This window comes from Pseudorasbora parva, chromosome 25 (assembly GCF_024679245.1).
Source record: "Pseudorasbora parva isolate DD20220531a chromosome 25, ASM2467924v1, whole genome shotgun sequence".
Lineage (NCBI taxonomy): Eukaryota > Metazoa > Chordata > Actinopteri > Cypriniformes > Gobionidae > Pseudorasbora > Pseudorasbora parva.
The window spans coordinates 33,725,405-33,752,859 of NC_090196.1; the positions used below are offsets into that span (position 1 = coordinate 33,725,405).

Below are 27,455 nucleotides of genomic sequence, written 5' to 3' on the forward strand. Positions count from 1 at the left end.
AAGGGTGCATACAGTAATACATGTTCTGAGTATCTTTCATATGGATGGATGGATGGATGGATGGATGGATGGATGGATGGATGGATGGATGGATAGATAGATAGATAGATAGATAGATAGATAGATAGATAGATAGATAGATAGATAGATAGATAGATAGATAGATAGATAGATAGATAGATAGATAGATAGATAGATAGATTGATTAAAAGAACAATAGATACAATGAAAGAAAGATAGATAGATAGATAGATAGATAGATAGATAGATAGATAGATAGATAGATAGATAGATAGATAGATAGATAGATAGATAGATAGATAGATAGATAGATAGATAGATAGATAGATAGATAGATAGATAGATAGAATAAAAGAACAATAGATACAATGAAAGAAAGAAAGAAAGAAAGAAAGATAGATAGATAGATAGATAGATAGATAGATAGATAGATAGATAGATAGATAGATAGATAGATAGATAGATAGATAGATAGATAGATACATAGATAGATAGATGGATGGATGGATGGATGGATGGATGGATGGATGGATGGATGGATGGATGGATGGATAGATAGATAGATAGATAGATAGATAGATAGATAGATAGATAGATAGATAGATAGATAGATAGATAGAATAAAAGAACAATAGATACAATGAAAGAAAGATAGATAGATAGATAGATAGATAGATAGATAGATAGATAGATAGATAGATAGATAGATAGATAGATAGATAGATAGATAGATAGATAGATAGATGGATGGATGGATGGATGGATGGATGGATGGATGGATGGATGGATGGATGGATGGATGGATGGATGGATGGATGGATGGATGGATGGACGGACGGATAAATGATATATAGGCTAGATATATCGATGTGAATGACTTATTTTTGAATTACTATATTTTTAAAGTATTTATATATTATTACATATTGTAAATATTTAGTTTCAATTATTTAAATAAATAAAAACATGTAACAGTAATTAAACTACAGGATTCCCATCGCATTCCACCCAGAGCGCCGAACTCCAGCTCCGGGTTTTCTCCGCCGCTCCGCTCCGGGTGGATCCGCGTGTCCGGGCTGTGCATGAGCTCATGTTGGGTTGCAGCGCTTCAATGTCTCGCAGTGAGAGATGCAAACAAGCGCACAGAGAAGAGCCATTCGAGCTCCGGTGGAAGCGAAGCATAGGACTGCAGCGGGTTTGGGACATACTCTGATCATTGGGATTCTATTGCGTTGAGATTGAAGGACACGTTTCCCCCTCCGTGCTCGAAACCGAAGGTGAAATGTCGTTTTTCCAGCTGCTTTTTTCGCTGGTTGTCCTGGCTTTGGAGTAACGTTAGATCCGAACTGTTCTGATGGCTGCAGTCCAGTGAAACCGGTCTGTCGTTGGATCTTCAGTGTGTGTGTATGAATGTGTGTGCGCGCATGGGTCCGTATGTGTGTGTAAACCCAGCATATTTCCTTGGAGGGCTATTTTTCGTGTCTTTTGGATCTATGGGATGCATCTAGTTCGGGCTGGGTCCTCTGGGGGGTAAGTACGCATGTTTATTATGTTTTATGAAGGATTTTAGTGTTGCCACTTATGTTGTGTCTTTAGCCTTAGCCGTCAGGATTAGCACTGCATTGACCTCATGGCTTTATCCATGTTTGCATACCTGAAATGTCATTGTAATGGTTCAATAGTGTGATTTTATTTAATCAATTTGTTGTTTGTAAAAAAAATAATGTTTTTGTATTTTAAACGGTTCAAACCGTTTCATTTTTAAACGGTTTAACGTTACGTGTGTTTTGGTTGTTTTTTTGCGCTTTTGCGTTCAATCTTAATGTATGTTTTGATGTTTAGTATATAAAAAATATATACATTATTTGTGTGAGTTTGTGTTTAATTTTTTTATACAAGTAAATCAGTCTGAATGCTAATGCTAACTGCTCTTTGTCATATCCGTCGTTAGCTCTGCTAGCAGATCTTGAGTGTCTTCGAGCAGGATAATAATCATATTTGACAGCGACAGAGGTGCCATTTGTGTTTTTATGGATGAGAGGTTTGTGATTGATCTGTTGTGCTTGATTTGTGTGACGGTTTGATCAGTTATTCCAGTGTGTGTGCGTGCGTGTGTGTGAGAGATGAACTCGTGCTTACAAAAGCTAAAGCGGCTAAACAACGTGTGTGTGTGTGTTTAATAGAAAGATTCAAGGTACACTCACTGTAGTAAAAGGTTCCTCACAAAGTAATATAGAAATGTTATGGTATTCTTGAAGTACTTTCGAGTATACCAAGTGCCATAATGCATGAATATGGACATTATTAGGCATGGTAATACCATGGACATCACTTATTGAAGTATACCATGTTTTTTACCTGTACCCTGGTTGTACTATGCTCATATATATATATATATATATATATATATATATATATATATATATATATATATATATATATATATATATATATATATATATATAATGTGACAGAGAGAGAGAGAGAGAGAGAGAGTATAGTAATACCATGGTACATGTCCAAAAAACATGTACGTAACTTTAATACCACCTTGGTACATTATATGGATTTTATAATATGACAGTACGTGGGATTATTACCACGTTTTTGGACATGTAACGTGCCATGTTTTTACCATGCCTTGGCACATATTATGATCGTACAAATGTGGTATAATAACCATGTTTTGGAATGATACTTTTTTTGTACTATTTTGTACAATACGATATGTACTAGTATAGTACCGTGCTATTACCATGTTTTTAATCTATGTACTATGATAGCCAGAGGTATTACCATGTTTTTAATCTATGTACTATGATAGCCAGAGAGGTATTACCATGTTTTTGGACATGTGCCATTGTGTTACCATGCTTTAGGATTTATATTATGATAGTACTACCAACAGGATATTACCATGTTTATTTAGCGTTCTGCTATGATAGTAATGTGGTATTACCTTGTTTTTGGAGGCATACTATGATATTACTGTAGTATTATCATATTTTTGGACATGTACCGTGATAGTACTGCAGTTTCGTTGGAGTGCCACGTAAATACAATTATATATTTAGTATCATATACATAAAAATATCATGGTAATATCATAACAGTACCTTAGTACAGTAGTTTTTGTGAGGGAAAGCACCATGCTACATTATAATAGAGTATCATGGTATAATTATTATTTACTAATATGGCTTTTATTGGCCTATCTAGAGAGCAGGTGGTTGATATGTTTAATACAATTCAGTGGTAGCCTATACAATGTAAATGTTTGCTGCAATAGTTGATCAGTTCACTAAAGTTTTTGATAACAGAAGAGTATCGTTGGCAATGTTGTCAGTGCCTTTGGGATTTGACATTGCGGTGAAACTACAGTTCAGTAATCAGCCTATAATGCGTTCACACACACTCCCATAAGCAATCTATTGGACACAAAACAGTGAATCCAAAATGACTACTCTATGCAACTCATACAATAAGTCATATGAGAGCTTTTATGAGGAACAGACCCAAACGTATCACATGACTTGCATTACATTTATGCATTTGGCAGATGCCACATTACATTTAATTCAAGTTATACATTTTATCAGTTAATGCATTGCTTGGTAATTAAACCCATGACTTTGGTGTGTCCACTGTCCCACAGGTCATAGTGTTAAGATGCTTTTGTGTCATTTTTGCAGCTTGAAAGCTCCAGTCCCTATAGAGTGCAACAGTGACGGCCATTTTTTCCGCATCCTTGCTTTCGAAAATATATTTCCTGTATGGATTTTTGAAAATGTTATAATTAACAACTTTGATTATTGAACAAAACTACGAGAGTTAATGAAGGAAAAAACTAGAATCCCATGAAGTAATATACTCGCATAAAATGATAAATAAATGTAAAACTTTATCACTATTGATCATACGACCAAATGCAGCGCTTCACTGGAGAGAATTGGAGATTTCTTTGTAGAATCATGGGAAATGTATGGTTTTATTTCCACTTAAAAAAAAAAAAAAGTTAATATTGTGCGTTAGAACTTGGTGGCTTCAGCAAACCGTCAATTAACAATCCTGTTATCTGAGAAATGCGGAAAATTAATGGGAATTTTACTCTTGTACTCTTTAAAAAAAAAAGCAACTGGTGCGTTATTCCAAGTTTCTCAGAAAAGTCATGCCTGTTTTGTTTGAGTAAACGATGGCAGATTTGTCTTTGTTGGGTACACACACACACACACACGGAAAACGTTCATGTTTCAGCAGTGCATTTATAAAGCAGTTTGGAAGTACAAGGGTCATTTATCAGGAAAAGCAGCAGCTTGATTTGTTTTGGTGTCAGTTTGTCTTCCTACTGCAGTAATTATTGTGTCCTGTTTAGTTTGCTGAAGGGCAGAATCCTCCCTCGAGTGTCTTTCCTCATTCCTGTCCTGAAACCGCACAAAACCTTTGTGGAAAAAACATTTTCTTCTTTAAGTGAGCCAGCGTTGACTTTTGCTCCATTAATGATTAGAGATTCAGCTGCTCACACACACAAAAGCCATGAAAATTCACACTTTGCATTAATAATTCAAGGTCTGCCAGTGCTCTTGGCGTCGATGGAGTGGACCGAGGTGCTTTTCCGCAGGTTCAAAGACTTGAATCATTTCGACTAATCTAACATCATCAAGTTCAATTCACTCAAATTACTGTCTCTTGACATTTGGCAGCGTCTGTTTCCAAGTCCAAAACAACCGTTTCTGCCAAAATATCACACTGCTATGCCAAAGACGCTCTGATCTTCTGCTGCGGCTCCAAAACTGTGAGTATTCTTGATGTACAGTTGCAGTCCTGGATGCTGATTTGGTCATATATCGTAACAGCTGTAAAATTTAGATCATCATAAGCAAAAGAAAGCCTCCCTTGTAAAGCACAAACTTGATTATAATCATCTTTAAATTAGGGCTGTCACTAACAATTAGTTTAGTAAATGAGTAGTCAGTCGATTATTTTGACGATTAATCGAGTGATCGGATAATTTTTGGGGAAATTGAGAATTATACAACTTCTGAAAGCTGAATAAATGCGCTTTGTTGTTTGTTGGGATAGGACAATATTAGGCCGAGATGCAGCTGTTTGTAAATCTGGAATCTGAGTTTGCAAATAAATCTAAATATTCAGAAGTTTTTCACATGCAGTCCATGGTAAGGCATATTACTAGGGGTGGGAATCTTTTACCATCTCACGATTCGATTCCGATTATTGAGGCCACGATTCGATTCCTAATCGATTTTGGATTCAAAAAGATTTGATTTTGAAAACACCCGGCCAGACCCGTTAATATTTGGCCCGTTACCCGACCCGACCCGTGATAAATCACACGCTAAAATCATTCAAATTAAAATGCTTTATTTTTTATCTTGCACCTCTCTCAACATCAACAGTGTCATGAATGAGCGAGTGAAACGGGCTCTGCCTTTAAAGACTCGCTGTCAATAATTTCATCTTATACTCCACTCACCAACTTTACTTTACTTCATCCATTGCTATCCTGCAACGCTCGCTCCATCTGCGCTACGAGAGGCATCAACAAAAGTTGCACCGTCGTAGTGGTGGTGACGTGATGGTCAAATGGCATATCGCTGTTGTGTGTGTGTGTGTGTAATGGTCATTTGGACATAGAAATTGTAATACAGGATGTTTGGGGGGGAAGAAGGAGGCGGGAATTGACGAACATTTAAAAGACTTTAACCAAACAAAACGAAAGTAACGTGGGCAGCCCCTCACGGACATCTGCCACACACACACACACACATAATAAAACGTAAACACAACTCAACGTCAAATCCAGGTCTGGTGATCTCTCGTCCTTAAATGCCTCGAGCTCCCTCAGGACCCGAGACCGGTGTGGCTCGCAGGTGACGCTCATTCACAATCACGCCCCGGTCTCGCTCGCCCTCTCGCTCGTCCACCTCGCCACAGAAATATTGCACATATTTTTCATCCGCGCTACTACCCGCCCGCACAGAGTTAATTATCCGCCGCATCCCCGCCTGTGATTTTTATAAATGTCACAATCCACCCGTTTTAGCCACTTTTATGCCCGTTGCAGTACTCTACGTCGCGTATAGGCTCGTTACAAAATGGAGGCGAACAGCCAGCTGATTTTATTAATTTATTAAATCGATTCTTGGACATTTCAGATCGATTCTAAATCGTTGCAAATGAGATTCTAGATTATTCTGTGAATCGATTTTTTTTTTGGCACACCCTTACATATTACTACTACTAATAATACACTTTTTATGTATTTACAGTTGGGAAAATTAAAACATGATTTTAATATCTTAATGATTTTTGGCATTAAAGAAAAATTGACAATTTTGACTCATGCGATGTATATTGTGGCACTTTGAGATTTTGTTTAATATAAAGTGCATTATAAATGTATTATTATTGTTGTTATTGTTGGCTATTGCCACAGATATACCCGTGAGACGCATGACTGGTGTAGTGCTCCAGGGTCACATTTATTTTAAGCAGCCCAAACTCACGCCACATGCAGAGGTGGTGTTAGAAATGTGCTCCATGCATGCAAATGAAAACAGTGCAACGCTTCGCTACGAAACACGAAGTGCGTCAGACTTTATATGCATTTCCCAAATGCAGTTTGTTAGACACTCAAACAAACAGTACATGCAGAGTTAACTCAGCATATTTATTCACAGTATATTGCAATCTATTGCCAGTGTGGATTTTTTTTACCTCGAGCACTTTAAATGAATTTAATTGATGAATCCTGACAGCTCTACTTTCTATACATGTGCAGAGAATGCAACACCCAATGTTTTTGATGGTGAAATGGTTAGTTCAGTGTGGTTATATTCTTTGAATGCCATTTTCAAGAAGGGTAATTCCATGTCAACTCAACCAGAGGTCCCCGGCTAAACATTTAGATTTTTTTTCTGGTGAAAGAAATGCATAGATGAAGACCCTAACAGAGGGTCAAAGAGACAATTTTCCCCTGAGAGCCAAAATACAGGGGTGTAAAGATTATTTTAGAAAGATGGCAGCATCGTTATTTTATTTTCTCACAGAGATTGGTAGATCTATTAGTTTTATCGGTTGACTTGATCAATCTTTGCTGTATTGTATGCCAACGGTGACCGTTCAAAAAGGGGAAAAAAGCACTACTTGTGTTTGTAGCCCCAAGTTTGCATGCCTGTAACTCGAGAAGTAATGAAGATATCATAATATCCTTTTAGATATTGTTTTTTAACAAACAAAGCCTTATATGGTTCAATCCCAGAGATATGGAGATCCTAATGCGCGGCTCCCGGAGTCAGTTGTACACATTTTCAGCGGTCAAAAACCAAATGTGGGTCCCTTTGCTTTAGGTGCGGGAGAAAAACATCTATCTATCATGCTCATACTTACATATGTAAAGATTTTCAAGTCGGTAAACTAATTAATAAGAAAAAAGTAAGTTTTAGAACTGGATCATGACTGAGTCAGAATCGGATACTTTTTACACAGCTGATACTTTTTTCTTTTTTTTATAGAGATTAATATCAATGATGAACAAATGATGCTTAAACTATACTGTAAAAAAATAAAAAACGGAAAATGTATTGGTAATATTCTGCCAGTACATTATCCGGTAATTTTACGGAAATTTATGTTAACGTTTAAAACACAAACTAATGCAATGTGTAATTCAAAATACAGGTAAAACACCTGCACTGTAAACAAATATTTAGAAAATAGAGATTCGACAACCTTTATTAAAATATTATTAAAAGATTTTTGTAAGCATGTTGGGTAATTGTGTGTTTTATTTCTGATGACGCAGCCAAATAGTGCTATTTTCATGATTTATCACATTTTTTATGTGGTTCAGATACAATGATATTTTGAGTTTCTATTTATTAAACAAATTTTCTTCATTGTGCCAACTCAATTTTTTAATTTCAATAAACTCAACACTTTAAGGCAACCAGGTTACTTACTTTTTTAAGTTAAACCAACAATTTTTTTTTTCAGTGTGTAAAAAAACCAATACGGAAAATTTCTTCATATTTATACTGTACATTGTGCCCTATTTTTACTGACTTTTTTCACAGTGTAGATGTGTAATCTCATTTCTTCTATCAGCACAGTAGCATAAAACATGAGCTCCATAAATATAATATTTCCAAAGTTTGAGCTGGGGAACTAAGTTTCCATGTGGTTGATTTGACATGAAATGACCCAGTATATCAAATATAAAAACAAAATCATAAAGCTACACCGCAAGCTGGAGGTGCTGATGTTGTGAGCAGATGAATGCATTTCAGCAAAAGTGTTCGCTCATTGCAGTCAAAACTCGGACAGTTCTGGAAATGAGACTACAGTGCGCGTGGAAAGTACCTGACTTTACGGCACGTTTTTAGGGTTTATGGGTTTCGCTTTGAGTTGCGCTCGAGCAGTATTCAATGTGGTGCTGCTCTGATTTGGTTTGTGTGCTATTGAGGTAGTTCCCCATTTCAGTGACCGAAACTCTGACTCTGGAGGTTATGTTACCTAGTTTCCCTAGATTGCTTCTGGCTTTGTGTGGAAAAGCACCTGAAATCTGAGCTTTATTCAAGATTTACACAGGATTTTTATTTTGTCCGTGATGCTTTCTTCTGTTGCGTTAGCGTGCATCGTTTATGAATTATGCCACTAGGCTCATGATTTGAAACTCATTGGGCCATTTTGAGATTATTGCGTTGGGAAACTGGTTTACACAGTGTAGTTAATTACTGAACATTGGCGTCTTGTATGGCTCTTGTTGCCATCAAAGCACTCCACCTCTCTGTCACAGTGATTTAAACCCAGTTTTTGATTGATTTTTTGCTAAAACCGATCAGCCATTGTGTGGTTTGATGGATAACTTGCACTCGGCACATTTTGACTCGTGTTCAGTATCCAGCAGAAGCCTTTTTGGCATCAGGTGCAGTTGTGGTCGGAGTTGTCCTGATCCACAACAAAGCCTCCTGGAGATAAATGGCTTGCTAGGGATTTCTATTCCTGCGCCGAGTGCGGTGAGGTGAGCTCAGGATAACGTCTGCAAAGTCACTCTCTCTCGCTCTGACATTTTGTTATCATGCTGCCATTTGGCAGGAACCCAAGTGGATTCTAGCAGAGGGGAAGATGAACGGTTTGCTCTCCTGATACAGGAGTGTTTTGAATGACGGGTGCGGTGCGGCTCCTTACATACACTCTAGAGCGGGACGCCATTCAGGATTTTACACCCCTCATAAAAGCCATGTAACTGTCTTGAAGCGCAGTGAGTTACGGCCTCGTCTTCATCTCGCCGCTGGGGGCCGGTTTTGAGTTCTTTTTCATTTTTAGTGGGATTTTTGAACCGATTTTAAAGGCCAGATCTGGACCTCATTCATTGAGGTTTTACTTGGAAGAACTCTACTATAACTGATGGAAGCTTTAGTTTTCTATGTCTGTGTTAGTTAGTGTTTGGTTGTTCTACCTAAAGGTTTTTAAATGAGTTTTCTTTAGCAGTGTTGATTTTTCAGTGCATCGATGGACTTTTGACGCTAAACCTCCTCAAATGAAGAAGCTTCAAACGGGGATTAAATGTTCAGTTGTAAAGTAAATGGGCTCTCAAATTAACACTCGCCAAATGCGTGTAAAAATCGGTGTTGACGAGGATATGAAACGCTGTCACTTGCCAGGTGGCCGGTAACATTTTTTAATGAATTCTAACAATGCATTCTGAATGTGACCGACGCTCGGGACAGTTGGTGGCCAGTGCTGTCATCACGAAAGTTGAAGCCTTGATGAGATTCAAGAAGACTCAAAAGGGAGCTCATTTCGCTGTGTGGAAAGTTTTGTCTAAAGTGCGCGCCTTTAAAGCTCAGACAGCGCGCAAATACTAAACAGAGCTCTCTTTCACGTCGTCTTGCACTTGAGCAGACACACACAAAATGATGTCAAAAAAATAACAAGTATCCTAGTATGCATAGTCGGTTGTGTCTTAAGTGAGCATAAATGTTTATTTATAGTAAGATAAGTGTGTTTGCTTTTAAAGTGACAGTAGCCCATTATGTGTAACAGTATATTAGATCTGTGCATTCGCTCTTAAAGTGACAGTAGCCTAATATGTGTATCAGTATATTAGATTTGTGCATTCGCCCTTAAAGTGACAGTAGCCTAATATGTGTATCAGTATATTAGATCTGTGCATTCACTCTTAAAGTGACAGTAGCCTAATATGTGTATCAGTATATTAGATCTGTGCATTCACTGTTAAAGTGACAGTAGCCTAATATGTGTATCAGTATATTAGATCTGTGCATTCACTCTTAAAGTGACAGTAGTCTAATATGTGTATCAGTATATTAGATCTGTGCATTCGCTCTTAAAGTGACAGTAGCCTAATATGTGTATCAGTATATTAGATCTGTGCATTCCCTCTTAAAGTGACAGTAGCCTAATATGTGTATCAGTATATTAGATCTGTGGATTCGCTCTTAAAGTGACAGTAGCCTAATATGTGAATCAGTATATTAGATCTGTGCATTCGCTCTTAAACTGACAGTAGTCTGATATGTGTATCAGTATATTAGATCTGTGCATTCGCTCTTAGTGACAGTAGTCTGATAGGGGTGTAAGAAAATATCGATACACGTGAATATCGCGATATTATGTTTGGCGATATTGTATCGATTCTCAAAAACGCTGTATCGATATTTATATATTTATTTATTTACATCCAAGTTTCGTGGCTTTGTGTTCGGTTTAAACCACAGACTGTATAACACCCAACCGCTAGATGGCAGTGTTATCTCAGAACGCATTACTGACGCGGAGCCGGAGAAGCGCAAGGTGAAAGTGCATCGCTAGTGTTTACATTAGCAAACCCAGCTCTCAAGAGGATAGCATTATTCCGCTCTTGCAGTATACAGAGCTGAAGTGTGGACTCATGTTGGCTTCAGCTATAAAGAAGCCACTAAGGAAATCGACAAGAATCATTTTGTTTGCAAAATAGGCCAAGTTATAATCTAATACTCGGGAAACACATTGAAACAGAGAGCTCGCTTAACATCCTGATGTCACCCGCGCTGCTGAGAAGTGTTTCGATAGAATGTCCTGCACGCTTTCCTCTCAGTAACAAAATAAACACACTCCAAAACTGACAGCGGTGGCAGGAGAACGAAAGATAATAGCGATGTGGATATGGATGCACCAGCTCTGCAGCTCAGTAACGTTACTTGAAATAGCACTTTATACAATAGACTGCTTTATAGAAAACAGCTTTAGGGTCCGATCACACAGAACGCGTTTTTCAGGTTCGAAAACGCGAGGCGCACTGCACTCCCTTTTTTGGTCGGCGTTTTTTCATTCAAAAATGAGCAGTGCACTTTAATGTTTCTAGGCAACCCCCGAATCACCTGTACTGTCAGTCAAATCAATGTAACGGTCAACACAACGGAAGGCCCGCCGCTTCATTCATTCGATTGGACAACAGAACATAAGCTTGATGATGTTGCACGCTTTTCCGCTCAGAGTTGACTTTTTTTCAACTTCATGCGCTCGGAGCGCTCCTTCAGAAACGCGAGGCGCAGCAAGCGGTTTAAACGCGAGGCGCCCAGGGCGCATAAGCAGCGCGCATAACGCTCTCTGCCAACCGAAATCCATTCAAAAAAGGCTTCTCGCTGCAAAAACGCGTTCTGTGTGATCGGGGCTACTGTGTTAAATATAAAACAAACAGTCATTCAGTCATGAAATGGACTGCACTTTCTGTTGTTAAATAGCCATTGCTATACTGTGAACCTTTAAAACATATACACATAAAGAATCCTGCAGTCCCTTTACATTTCTCTTAACTTAGATGGCACATTGCATATGATTAGTGATATAAATGATACTGTATTAATTAAATAAAATACTTTGTCTCGTGTTTTAGGCTTATGGTTGTGTTCTTTATTCTTTTAAATTATAAAAAACAAAAACACACAAAAAAGAAATATTGCAATATATTGCCCCTCTTACAATATTGCAATATATCGTATCGTAACCCCTGTATCGTGATACGTATTGTATCGCCAGATTCTTGGCAATACACAGCCCTATAGTCTGATATGTGTATCAGTATATTAGATCTGTGCATTCGCTCTTAAAGTGACAGTAGCCTAATATGTGTATCAGTATTTTAGATCTGTGTGTTCGCCTTTTAAAGTGACAGTAGCCTAATATGTGTATCAGTATTTTAGATCTGTGTGTTCGCCTTTTAAAGTGACAGTAACCTTATATGTGTATCAGTATATTAGATCCACGCATTCCCTTTTAAATGGACAGACATCTTATATTCCTGTTTCCGTCTGTTTTTAATGTTAATCAAGCAACAAAGGACAAAGGGAAAATCACTCACTGCTCTTGACTGAGTAATGTTTGTAACTTTAAGGATGTTTAATTTATTCAGTAAAGACTGCAATAGAGAATTGATAATTTTCAATGGTATATGACATTTTTGAGTCATTATAGTCTGTTTCGTGGTTGGTAAAACACACTGTATTTATGGCCAGTAAGTTTCCTGCAGTTACCATTTGGCAGATGTAGCAATAAGCCTTGGTTGTAGATGTTTCACCAGACAACATTATGTATAGCTATTTATGCTTTGTTTTTGAGTCTCAGTAATATATATCTTTGTTGGTGTCACTTGTGCTGTTTAATATAGCCAAACATTGGTGCAGAAATTTTCAATTTGATATTATCGCAATGTGAAAAATAGTTTATTGTGATTTTAATTATTATTTTAATAAAGTAAATGCAATTAGTTATTGAATGTTGGAATCATCTAGACATTGATATCAGCATTGGACAGAGCAAATGTCTGTTTATGCTCATTTGGCACTTGACAAGTGTTTAATTTGTACCCTGAAATGTTTTGTCTTGAAGCAGAGCTCCTTGTCATTTGCAGATGGTGCTCATTTGTGTGTCCTTGCGTGTTTGTTGTCATTGTACCTCCGTCAGTTGCAGATATCGAGTCGCAGGCAGATGTGCTGAGATCTTTTCCTGTTAATGTGCTAAACTGCTGTAAATGTGGAGGATGTGAGACAGAGAGCGAGGAAGTACATCAGGAGAATGATCTGAGGCAGTGGCTTCATCTTTATTTAATTACACCGGTATTTTTGCACAGGCTGTTTTCTTTCTCCAAGCAACTGATGGTGTTAATCTTTATTGACAGTTTATTTATAGATGTTACAGCTTGCAGAAGTGCAGCTGGAAGGATGGTAGAACAGTGTTTCTACTTCCTTATCTTTTCTGAATCGTTCCCGAATGCACAAATGGCTTCACATCACGTCTGCACTACAAGCAAACGGCACGCTGCGATACAAGACTTTCGCACGCGTTTCGGGACAGTTGACCAATTGTCACTTGCCTAATGGTTGTATCATAATTTATAACAAAAAGTTGATCATTTCTACAGCTTTTTGAGTCTTACCAATTTAAATATTCAAATTAGGGGTGTAAGAAAATATCGATACACGTGAATATTGCAATATTATGTTTGGCGATACTGTATCGATTCTCAAAAACACTGTATCAATATTTATATATTTATTTATTGACATCCAAGATTCGTGGCTTTGTGTTCGGTTTGAACCACAGACTATATTAGTGTTGTCACGATACCAAAATTATGACTTCGATACGATACCAGACTAAAATATCGATATATCGATACTAAATCGAATCGATACCACCGTAAAAAAAAAAGTTAAGATGTTTAATATGACAACAGAACTTGTTATTATTCATTGTTATTTTTTTACTAAAAATTCATGTGGCCAGCATGTTCCTTAGGGTTGGGCATCGTTTTGATTTGAACAATTATTGATCAATTACTATTAAAATTATCTCACAAATTTTTGCTATCTCAATGTATTTTTTACAATGGGGTAATTGTGTTGCAATAGCTTACACACAGCAAAAGAAAGCTTGATTTCGAATGGTAAATTGAATTTAAAAAGACGAGTAAACAGTAATGATATAAGAGCATCAGACGTCATCAGATGTGAGATGAACCGCGGTGTAAGTGCGTCCCGGCATCTTTTGCTCGGGATCCCGGTTGGGAAACACTGGTCTGTATTGATTGACACCGCGCTGGTTTGTTTAGAATTATAATGAGCGCCGTGACCGCGCGCTGCCGCGTGATGAAGGCGTGTCGCAACTCTGTTATTCAACTGCTCTGGTTTTAAAAGCTATGTCACACTAAATGCGCCAAAATGCAATAAAACTTGTTTTACGGTCGATGCAACCCACGTGTGTGTGTGTGTGTGTGTGTGTGTGAGTGAGTGAGTGAGTAAGAGACGCGCAAAAGGGCGGAGAGAGAACTTAAGGAAACGCAGCTAAACGAATATGCGTGCGTCTTTTAAATAGCGTAAAAATGAATGAATGACGAATGTGGCGGCCGTTATTGATTATGTGGCAGTCCGCCACAAATTAGTCTATGTGTGGGAAACACTGTTTGGCCTCTGTTTAAAGTATTCCCATACTTTTGATATTCGCTGTCTAAGTTTTTGTGATACCTTTGTTGCTTGATTAACATTAAAAACAGACGGAAACAGGAATATAAGATGTCTGTCCATTTAAAAGGGAATGCGTGGATCTAATATACTGATACACATATCAGTATGTGTATGATTCCAACATTCAATAACTAATTGCATTTACTTTATTAAAATAATAATTAAAATCACAATAAACTATTTTTCACATTGCGATAATATCAAATTGAAAATTTCTGCACCAATGTTTGGCTATATTAAACAGCACAAGTGACACCAACAAAGATATATATTACTGAGACTCAAAAACAAAGCATAAATAGCTATACATAATGTTGTCTGGTGAAACATCTACAACCAAGGCTTATTGCTACATCTGCCAAATGATAACTGCAGGAAACTTACTGGCCATAAATACAGTGTGTTTTACCAACCACGAAACAGACTATAATGACTCAAAAATGTCATATACCATTGAAAATTATCAATTCTCTATTGCAGTCTTTACTGAATAAATTAAACATCCTTAAAGTTACAAACATTACTCAGTCAAGAGCAGTGAGTGATTTTCCCTTTGTCCTTTGTTGCTTGATTAACATTAAAAACAGACGGAAACAGGAATATAAGATGTCTGTCCATTTAAAAGGGAATGCGTGGATCTAATATACTGATACACATATAAGGTTAGCAGGAGCAGAAGCCAACATTACGCGAGATGAACGTCTGACACGACGCGTTGACGCATTTCACGAACGTCGACGTATTTCCGTAGTCGACGTCATCGATGACGTCGACGCGTCGTTGCAGCACTAAATAGCACAAATAAATGCAATAGAATAGAAGATACAAATTAAATAGACTGCTTTATTTTTTCAGGTAGGTCTAACATTCAGATAAGAAACTGAATTAAAAAATGCATAGTAATTACATTTAAAACAACATAATAATGTTGATAATAATGATAATGTTCTTTGTAAAAAATTCAATAGCGTTCAGATGAAACTATTAGTTATACACGAGTTGATCAGTCAAGAGCAGTTGATCGTTTGTCTTTTTGTAGTTTGAATAACAAATGACTGCGGTCCCTTTAAGACTAACGGACGCACGGATCCTAAACACTGCTCCTGTTACTGGTTCTTCCTGAACTGTTTGCGACTGTGTTCACGTTAATACTCTTCCAGATGTGCACTGATAATTCTTTGAGTGTATTTGACCAATAATAAGCTGGAAAAAGAAGCAAATGTTTGCACTTGTATCATGTCAGAGGCGGCTTTATTCCGGTAGGCTGTGTGTGTGTGCTCTAGATGTGAGCAAGAAATCTGCGGGGATTAGTAGAAATAATTTATGTGCAATCCCGCGCGAAATTCAGACCGATCACACACTAACACTAACACACTGTCATGAGGAAAAAGTCCAGTTGAACGCGCGTTCGCCGTGCTCAGAGGTTAACCGGGCTGAGTGAGAATATGCCGGTGTGTGTCAGCTCGCTGACGGTCAGAGAGGAGCGCAGCTGATATCGATACTGTAAAAACTGAGAATCGTATCGTTTCAGATATTCCAGTATCGATACATATCGAAATATCGATATTTTTGACAACACTAGACTGTATAACACCGCTAGATGGCAGTGTTATCTCAGAACGTATAACTGACGCGGAGCCGGAAAAGCGCAAGGTAAAAGTGTGTGCATCGCTAGTGTTTGCATTAGCAAACCCAGCTCTCAAGACGATAGCATTATTCCGCTCCTGCAGTATACAGAGCTGAAGTGTGGACTCATTTTGGCTTCAAACCAAAACTGACAGCGGTGGCAGCAGAACGAAAGATCATAGCGATGTGGATATGGATGCACCAGCTCTGCATATACTTGACATAGCACTTTATACAATAGACTGCTTTAAAGAAAACAGTATTAAATATATAACAAACAGTCATTCAGTCATGAAATGGACTGCACCTTCTGTTGTTAAATAGCCACTGCTATACTGTGAACCTTTAAAACATACACACATAAAGAATCCTGCAGTCACTTTACATTTCCCTTTACTTAGATTGCACAAAATAGTGATTAGTGATATAAATTATCTTTTTTATCTAATAAAGTGTTCTTTATTCTTTAAAATTATTTTAAAAAAACACACAAAAAAGAAATATCGCAATATATTGCCTCTCTTACAATATCGCAATATATTGCAAAATATCGTATCGTAACCCATGTATCGTGATACGTATTGTATCGCCAGAGTCTTGGCAATACACAGCCCTAATTCAAATGACGATAAAACAATTGGTACTCAAATCTAGACGTGCCGATTTTCGATAATGCGATTTATCAGGATAATGAATATGCAATATATTGTTATGGTGGGCACTTTAAAATATCGTAAATAATAATTTATTAACAATTTATAATTTTTTTTAAATGCACTCAAGAATACTTTGCCTATTAACCGTATAAATGCTCAACACCGCTGTATTCTGCGTCAAAGGGACACGCGCTCAGATATAAACAAGCCCAACGTGCGTTTGCACATGACTGAACCGGTGAAGGAGACGCGCTGCTGAAGTGCCGCTCAGTGACAGCAGAGGGCGCTGATGAACTGCAGAATGCAGCGATTACCCCGGAAACCAGCAAACAAACAAAAAAACGCGTGTAGTTTTTAAAACAGCCATTCGTTTTTGTAATCTCAATGTTGTTCATCACAGCACCAAATACTTAATACTTAAAGACTTAATAGGCTATTTATTTTCAAACTTAAACATTTTTATGTTTTAATCTGGACTACAACATGCCCTAATGATTAGAACTGTTCTGGTTATTTGTTATTGTTCAGTAAAACTTTGAGACATACGACTTCATTAGTTAACATGTTAATTCATTATTACCAAACTGACAATGAAAAATACTTATAAAGAATTAATCATTCTATGTTAATTTCTTAGTTACTTTTTAATAACATTAAAATCAAAATAACTTTTTTAATGGACCTAAGATAAAACTAACAATGATCAGTATTTCTTAACTAACGTTAACAAAACATACTTTCTGTACCAAATGTAGCTATTGCTCAATCTTAGTTAATGCATTAACTAATGAGCCCTTATTGTAATTTGTTACCTGTTGTTCTTTATAGCCTAATTCTTTTGCACTTTAATCTGTTTGAAAATTGTACTTTTACAGCTCTGAAAAATATCAAGAGACCACTTAACATTGATTTCTCAAGAGGGGTCTCTTAATTTTTTTCCAGAGCTGTATATATTTTTGGTGCATTACTGTATTTAAATATTCAGTTATTTTTGTTCTTACAAAAATAGTTCTTAAAGCTGTTATGCTATGGCAACACTTTTTTTTGCAACTTATTTCAATATCGTGATAATATCGTATACCGTGATAAAACTTCATCAATTAATCGCAACATGAAAAATGGATATCGGCACATGCCTACTCGAAATAAACTGCTGGCGAGTACCAAACAAGCTCTTTTCTGTGGCATATTGCACTTAAAGGGTCAATTACACTTAAACATTATGTCAAAATGGCCATCTTGGTGAGTATCCTCGTTTATTTTGATCCCAAAATAACTTGAAAACAAATCCGGAAGAGAAGCCAATGCTGAATAAAGTCGTAGTTTTTGTTATTTTTGGACCCAAATGTATTTTCTCTGCTTCAAGAGACTCTAATTAACCCACTGATGTCTCATATGGACTACTGTGATGATGTTTTTATTCCCTTTCTGGACATGGACAGTATAGTGTGCATACACTTGCATACGCTCTCGGACTAAATATAAAATATCTTAAACTGTGTGTGAAGATGGACGGAGGTCTTACGGGTGAGGAGTTAATGACAGACATTTCATTTTTTTGGGGGAACTGTCCCTTTAACATGAAGAGAAACCTGCTTTTATTTCCAGTGATCTTGGCTGTCACGTTTGCATGCAGGAGTCGCTGGCGGAGCCCGCAGGCTGTCATTGAACCGGCGAGCTGAATTTAAATGCGATTTAAATGGGATTGAACCACGTAGGGCCTTGAAAATGAAAATTACTAAAGAAAAATTAGGAATTAGAATCTAAAATCAAATTAATGCAAATTCAAACTTTGTAAAAAACATTTTTTAAACTCAGGTATGTGTTGGTAGAAAAAAAAAGTCTAGCATTTCTAGTTTCAACATTAGTTTTTGCTCAGATATTCCTGTTTAAAAGAACAACGTATCAGCTGTTTGGAAAGTGACCCACATTTGGGGTTTGGTCACTGAAAATGCATACAATGAGCCGCATTAGGATCTCCATATCTCTGGGACTGAACCATATAAGGCATTTAAAATGATGATACTAAAAGAAATGTTTGTTAAAAAACAATCTTAAAGGATATTAAGATAGTTACAGGCATGTAAATTTGGGGCTAAAAACACAAGAAGTGCTTTTTTCCCCATTTTTTTGAAAGGTCACTGTTGGCATACAATACAGCAAAGACTGATGAAGTCAACTAAAAGATTTACCAATCAAAATAATCATGCTGCGATCTTTCTAAAGTCATTTTTACACAGCTTTAATTTGGCTCCAGATCGCTGGTGAAAAGTATAATTTGGACCACCATATTTCACTTTTTGGCTTTCATTCCAATATTTGGTCTTTCTTCAGACCGAAAATATTAATACAATAAAAAATTTGAGCCGGGGGAAGTTTCCAAAATGTGTTTGGTTTGACCCAATGTGATATTGCTAATTACTTCATTATCAAACGTTAAGCCAACATTTCTTTTGAGGGAACGCAGTGCCACGTCTTACTCTGAAACACGCAGCACATGCTTTTTCATTGATTTAATTTGCAGCCTTCTGTTTATTTAAATGAATCATGCATCAGCAAGACGCGTTTGCACTTCAGCCCGGTCGATGTCTTTTGTTTTTCTTGCTGTCCATGTTCTTTCTTAACAGAAACTTGAACTGTTACGTCTTTGCTTAAGGGATTTATCTGAAAACTTACGCTCACTAGCTGTACTCCTTGAAGAGTTTTCTAACTTCTCCTGTCCTCGGGGGATTGCTCTAATTAGAGTGCAAATAAACCGGTTGTGATCTGGCATATGTTCTTCGGAGCGAACGTTTTCTGAACTCCCTCCGCGACTTGAAGACTTTCCACAACAATCAAGCACAGATACAGACTCTAGGTTTTAGGAAACCCAAGCAGCATGTAAATGAGATTGGAATGGGCTGCGCGAAGGACCCAGGTGATGCTGTCCCCGCTCAGACTCTCATTTGGCTTTCAGCGGAGAGTAATTTGGGTGAAGCGGAGAGAGACTGCTGGAGGAAATTAGATTGAGAGGGTTTTTGCTGCCGCATCTACTGACCGCCAACTGAACCCGATGACTGACAGGAAAGTGACAGCAAGGGAGCGGAAGTGGAAAAGAAAGATGAAGCGAGGGATGGATGGAACAGATTTCGTATCGCTTTAGCTGCCTCTCAGGACATTCCACCTGGACTAGACTAAACAGTTTAAAGTGGACTTCATCTGCAGTGCATGTATTGCGCACAGCTGCTGGTGAATTTTATAGACATGTTAGTTCTGGTATATATCATGCCATCTTGTAAGTGATTTAACATTGCACACGTAACAAATTAAAATGGATTTAATTGTTTAAAGAGGTGATAAATTGAGAAATCAGCTTTTCCTTGAGCTTTTGATAAATAAGAATATCCTGTAAGTTTCAGAGCTGAGAACTTCATTGTTAGTAAAGGAAAAGCTTTTATAGACACCAGGCCCAGAAAACGATCGTGTGCGCATCTTGACGTCATCAACTGACGAAACACAATAATACAATAATAATACAATAATTACTCTACAGAATAATAGGCACGTCTTATTCATTAGCACCGCCCACCAACTCGTCTAATTCATTAGCACCGCCCACCAACTCGTCTAATTCATTAGCACCGCCCACCAACTCGTCTAATTCATTAGCACCGCCCACCAACTCGTCTAATTCATTAGCCCCGCCCACCGACTGGTCCAATTCATTAGCCCCGCCCACCGACTGGTCTAATTCATTAGCCCTGCCCACCGACTGGTCTAATTCATTAGCCCCGCCCACCGACTGGTCTAATTCATTAGCCCTGCCCACCGACTTGTCTAATTCGGTAGCTCCGCCCACCGACTTGTCTAATTCGGTCGCCCCGCCCACCGACTTGTCTAAACTCGTCTAATTCAGTCGCCCCGCCCACCGACTCATGGAGCTGTTCGGGTCACGCTAGCCAGCAGCAATAAACATGCTGAAGAAGATAGCAAGATATTGTGGAAGAACACAGTCGCTGCATAAGCTTCCTTCGGATCCTAATATTAGGAAACAAGCCTCGGGTCGAGCTGGATTTGCAGACATATTGAGATTAAAACACAATGCTGTGCTTCTATATTGGATCCGACAGGAATGGTGCAACACACACTTATGTGAGTAAAACATCTTTTATATATGTAATAGTCCCGGGGCTGTGTGTTTTCCAGACGGGCTAGCAAAATGTAAGCCCGTGGGCAGGCTGGTGAATCTTAAATAGTGAAATAATATTTCTTCCTTGATCTGGGTGCGTGCATGTTTGTGTGTGTGTGTGTGTGTGTGTTCGCGCTTACATCCACCAATCGGACGTGCCATGTAATACAAAAATAAAATGCCAATCAATCGCAGGTGGATGAGAAATAAATCATTGTGTTTGTTTGATAAAGACGTTTAGCGAGCCCTGTGAGAGAATCATTCCTGTTGCCACTTTCAAAACACTCCCTCATGTAAACTGACAGCGAAGCTGAAGCTCATTAAATATGCAAATCTTATCCAATCCTAGCCGTGGGCGTTTACTTCCAAGTCTCCAGTGACACGCCCATCAAAACCCAGCGTTCAGGAGAGAGCCTCAAAACCAGTGTAGAAAACAGCCTATTACTGATTAGTGATGATGTTTCTGGATGTAAAAAGCACACAAACGTCATTAGTTGACCTCAGACAACAGTATACATATTTTTTTTTAAAGTTCACGACATCTTTAATGTTAGCAACTATGCAGCAAAGCATTTCGTCCTCCATCTTAGACATTTGTTGCATTGTATTCTGTGTTCAGCTGAGTTGTAAGCCAGTCCTGAACGGTCTTTAAAGGCTCAGTAGGTTTTGGGTTGATCTAGATTGCAGTGGTCTAGCTGTGATTTCACTGGAATGGCAGCTCATTCAACCTCGTTTTATGAGGCTTGAAAGGACGTTTGCAGTTGTTTGGCCCCTTGTCGCTCAATGCTTGACCCAAATATCCAGAACTCTCTTCTTCTCTGACTGCTTGAGTACACGGTTGATTTATCCGTCATGCTCTCATTCAACATGGCCAACATGCACAAGTTTAGATTGCGCCTGTAAGTCATGGGATTTTGTTGGTTTTGTAATAATGCTTCCGTTGACAAATGGTTTTAAAAATCAGTTTACATGATTTTTATCATGTCACACTGCTGTTGCTGCCTGATGTCATCTACTCATTTTCCCATAGGAATCAGCTTAGAAGGTACACGAGTTTGGTGTGGATTGAAATGCTGACCATTTTGTGTCGTCAGGAGCGGATCTGTTCCACTACAGCGAATGCGTTTGGCTCCCAGACTCCCTCTCTGTTTCTCTCAAACCCGCCATAAAGATCCTTTTATCCGTCTCCTCCCCCACGGCCTCAAAGCCTGCCTGACTCAGAGGCGGTTTTCTGACAAAAAAGACAAACAACATGCAATATTTTTTCTTTTACAGTGTTGGGGCTGGTGCTAAGGCAGCTTTAGCTTATGTCTTTTTTTGCCTTCGGCAATATTATCTCAAAACATAAAGTGGTTTGTCAAATGTATTTCTATAATGCTTTTCAAAATGCATGTTTCAAGGCAGCTTTACAGACTATCATGATGTAAATGTTTCTTCATATCTTCATACCTTATATGCGTTTAGTTGATTAGAGCTGGATGAGTATATTTACATTATTCTACGATATAAACAATCAAGCAATTGAAATTTGCTATATAGTATACACTATATTGCCAAAAGTATTGTGGATGCCCCTTCAAATCAGGTGTTCAATCCATAGGTGAATAAATCACATTATTAGGGCTGTCAAAGTTAACGCGCTAATAACGCTTTAACGCAAATTCATTTTAACGCACTAAATTTACTAACGCGTGTTAACGCAGCGCGCATTTTCTGTTTGATCCGTGGCGTTGCTCATAGTTGGAGAAATTGAGATCAGCCATAGACGTAAAGGATGCAGCAGCAAACATTAAGAAAATTGTTAACATTAATATTCTAAACCAAAAGAGCAGTTATTGCCTATAAGCTACCATATTTTCTGTTTAACCATATTAGACTCCAGGTCGAAAGAAAAGTCTGTTTACTTTGAGCACATTCTCTGCAGTCCGAGCGCGATGCGCGAATACACTGAAGCTCACTCTCGCTCATGTCTGAGGTGAATCATTGACACATCACGAATGCACAGGTTACTTTTCTGAACAAGCGCGCACCTGAATCCGTGTTTCTCACACTGTTAGCGTCTCTTAAAGGGGCCGCACTATGTTCCTGCTCGTGGAATATGGACCTCCTCCGGGTGTGGTGTGGTACTGGTGCGCTCACAGGTCCACATGACAGCTTTCACATTACCAGTTTTTCATACGAACTGTGCCCTGTTCTGAACTAAACTGCCAGTATTACTACCTTTATTTATATTCTTAAAATGAGTGAAATCACTGCTTATTCTGATTTTTTAAGCTTAGGCTTAAGAGACATGAACAAGTTCTATGATAAACATCTATGGCATTTGATACATATCTAGTCTTCATGCTGTGTTATTGATTATTATTGAATAAATATGATTTCACTAATAATAAATGTACATTTGCATAAAGCATGCATATTTGTCCATATACCCATGTTGATTAGAGTATTAAAAACTTAATTCAAACTTAATTTAAGATACATTTACAACATATAAAAATCTGCGTTTAAATTGCGATTAATCGCGAGTTAACTCATGGCAATCATGCGATTAATCGTGATTAAATATTTTAATAGTTTGACAGCCCTTATATATATATATATATATATATATATATATATATATATATATATATATTGCTGTCAGGAGAGGATGGGCCTTTTAAAAGTAAATCTCCACTAAACTTCAGGCTTCATATATATATATATATATATATATATATATGAAGCCTGAAGTTTAGTGGAGATTTAATTTTAAAAGGCTCATCCTCTCCTGACAGCAAAATGGCCATATTTGCATGACTCTCTAACGTTTGCAGATGGAGAATATCCCTGTGAAGTGTAAGTTACACACTGAGGAAAGCACCACATTTCAAACGCATTAAACAGCTTGAGTGTTTATCTGTCTGTCAGCACAAGTAGCACTAGCCTATCTCTCAGAGCATCTGACAGGGCAAGCTGCTTTAAACTATACAGGTTAACTAGATCTATCTATCCAGTTATTCTGAAGCCCTTAATGTAAAGCATGTGTCATGAGGACAAATATCTGGCACATTCCCTGCGTCAGCTCATTCTGCATACTCCGCTATTTATCAGATGAGCTCGTATCAATCTGCTGTATATCAATATAAACGGTATTGCCTTATTCTGTATCGTCTCTAAAAAATATATTGATATAATGTACAAGCTCGATATACCACCCAGCCCTAACCGATACAATATTTATCTCCATATACTTTACTGAAACATTTTAACCGTTTTAAATGCAACAGGCACTAAACGTTTTTGAGTTATGGCACAAACGAATCACTGATTCATCGAAACAAATGATTTGATTCACAAAGATGAATGTGATTTAAACGTGGGGAGGCTCAATATGAACATTTTGTCCGATACCGAAAAACTCTTTATATTTGATAACCGATATATTGGCTGATAAATCTAAATTTATATATAATTTTTGAGAGCCTGATTACCAAAACAAAAGTCTCACCATTAAATCCATGTCCCAAACAAACAAATATGATGGTTTGATTATAAATTAATGTAGCCTTTATGACAGACATGATCTGTATTTGTCCTTTGTTGAAGTTTTTCCAATCATATTTTAAGCATTTCAAACACACTATAGTGAACAGTGCACATCTGAAGTGTCTCCGCTGAAGGAAATAATACATTATTTATATCGGCTTTAATATATCCGCTAAATTCTATTATTGGGCCAATAACATTAAAAATTAACATGTATCGGTCGATACCGATATAGTGGCCGATATATTGTGCATCCCGAATTTAAACCAGTCGCTACTAACTCTTTCCCCGCAAGCATTTAAAAAAAAAGTTGCCAGCCACCGCTAGGGTTTTTGACAATTCTCACAAAAATTGAATAGCCCATAGAATATTTTGTTTAATGAATATCTCAGCATGAAATATATCAAAATAAAGAGCTGACCCTCTTCTTTTAAACAAACAAACAAAAAGTTTTATTCTAGCTTCATACATTCCTTTTTTATCAACACTTGAATATGGGTAGGCTTCATAAAAAAAGCAACATTTTGAACAAAAAGCTGAGAAAATCACGTATTTGTGAAAGACTGACTCCAGATCAGATTCAAAGAGATAATCAAACACAGATGAGGAGATCGAGTCCATCAACACTTCTAATGCTTACACAGTCCTAGAGCTCGTCCTGGGTCCACATTTCATTCAGTATTAGCCCTGTCACGATAACTAATTTTGCTTGACGATAAATTGGCCAAGACATTTTTGCGATAAACGATAATATTGTCGTTCTGTGACTATTTTCATCTAAAATAATGATAATGGCATAATAATGGTACACCTTTTCAAAGATCAATAAACTTTAATTTCTAAAGACTATTTAACACTAAAAATGGAAAACATTTTAAATAACCACAATAAATGAACAAAACAACCAAAAACAATAAATAAAATGGATGAAAACTGCCGCGGATGATTGTGTTTTAGGAGCATATTAGGGGCGGCGGTTCACAAAACCCACAGTTCGGGTCGTATCACGGTTTTAGGGTCACGGTTTTCCGTTCTGCATGGTTCTTGTTTTTTTTTCTCTTTTAATCCAGAAATACTTCAGCATATGATATATTAATTATCCACAATTTAGGATACAGTATTAATTTTTTTTGTTATATTGTGTAGCTTTAAGCCTTGTTTATACTCGACGCGTCCGCTCGAGCGCGGGGGTGCGCGCAGCAAAAATGACGTCGACGCGGAGTGCGCGAGACCCCGTTTCGCTTGGAATTGTGCATGTCAAATTTCGTAACTTTGCGTGTGGCTCCGCAACCGAAGAGCCACGAGTTCCAGACGAATCTGCTGGCCGAGAATGGCGTCTCATCACGCCGCACCCGGTCTCTGCGTTGAGTATAAACACCTCCCCAAACGGACGAGGCGCGCGCAGTCAACGAGAGAGACGAGGATAACAAAAAAGCATACAATTGGCAATTAACACGGCCGGAAAAATTATCGAGCTTATTTTTTTTATGGTGCGTTTAATTTATCAACTTTCGCGACAGGCCTATTCAGTAACATTAGGCAGTTTTGATTCATATGCTGTTTATTGACGATGATCATGATATTTTTCATATGCATAAGATTACATGTGATCGCTCGTTTCACTGCGTCTTCCTTGCGTGTGTTTTGATCAGGAGATTCAGTACACTCATTCAGAAGATGTGCAATAGCGCCCCCCTAGCGTTTGACAGTGAAAACACGGAAACCCGGAAAATTACGTTATTGGCCTGGAAGCGTTTTCTCACAAATAACAGAAATTTCCGTGTTTGGCAGGGAAAGAGCTAAAAGTCTAATTAAATATTAACCATATTTGTTGCTTAATTTAAAATCACCAGCACAATCATAGTGTATATATTATGAATATTTGATCCATCTAGCTGCGTCTCTGTATTTATGGTTTTTTAGAGGGTTTGCTGAACACAGAAATGAAAGAATCCTTCCGCCCATTAATGGGACCACATTTCCCAGAACTCTCTATATTGATTAGCTTTACTGCATTTATTCCTGATTCCTGGCACCAAATGACCCATTCATGGTTTCCTGTTTGCATCAGGTCATAAAACTATAAAAAAGTTAGGATTGTTTCAGTTTGAGGATGTTTTGAATATGCTAGGTTTCCTCTCTGGGATCGGCGAAGCGTCTCAGTGCTGGTTCAGTCTGGCTCTGCTTTCCTCCTTAAATCTCCGTGGCGAAGTTGAAGCCGCTTTAGCGTCAGATCAGACGTGTGAGTGAAATGCCCTCTTAGTCATTGTTATGAGCTCCTGGCACATTCCCTGTGGGGGGAAGACAATTATATGCTTCCTCTGAGCTGGGTCACGCAGAGGCGAGGGTGGAGGCTACTGAACAAAGCCTGCTGGGAGGCTTTTGGTTGAACACAGGAATCTTCCTGTTTGTGTCTGTCGTCTCTGAAGGGATGACTTCAGTGGATCCAGAAGACAGCTGGCTGGCTGGTGGGAAACCTCTTTAGTCCCGTCGCCTCCAGGAGTTAAAGAAACCAGTGTTCTATTTTTGTAAATAGGCTAACTGGCGAACATTCCAACGTTCCAAAATTCTAAAGCATTCCAAATAATTTTTAATAATTGGTCAGGAGGGATGGTTTGTTTCACTTTATTCTAGGTTAGTGTACTTGCATTTCTGGGGGAAAAATATATAGCTATGTGAAATATATTTAAAGGGGTGGTTCTGTGTTTTTTTTCTAGGCTTGGTTGTGTTTATGGGTGCAGTATAACATGTCTTAATACTTATTTTTCTTTATTTTTCTTCTATTCTCCCTTTATTCCACACCGCTGTCTGTGCTTTGAACGGCTCGTCTGCTTCCTGCTTCTATGAAGCCCCTCCCTCTGAGAAACGCAATGGTCTTAGATTGGTCAGATGGCCAAATGTAGTTTCCTG

General features: G+C 37.9%; 1 protein-coding gene across 2 annotated transcripts in view; it reads left to right on the plus strand.

Annotated features, from left to right (window-relative positions):
- Positions 1-1,132: 1,132 nt before the first annotated feature.
- znf609a (zinc finger protein 609a) overlaps positions 1,133-27,455 on the plus strand; it is a 197,713-nt gene continuing 171,390 nt past the window's right edge. The window contains exon 1 of one of the 2 annotated variants that reach the window (XM_067436939.1): positions 1,133-1,551. The gene's annotated coding sequence lies outside the window, so the exon portion shown is untranslated. The remainder of the gene's footprint in view (positions 1,552-27,455) is intronic. The other variant, XM_067436940.1, reaches the window with a different exon arrangement.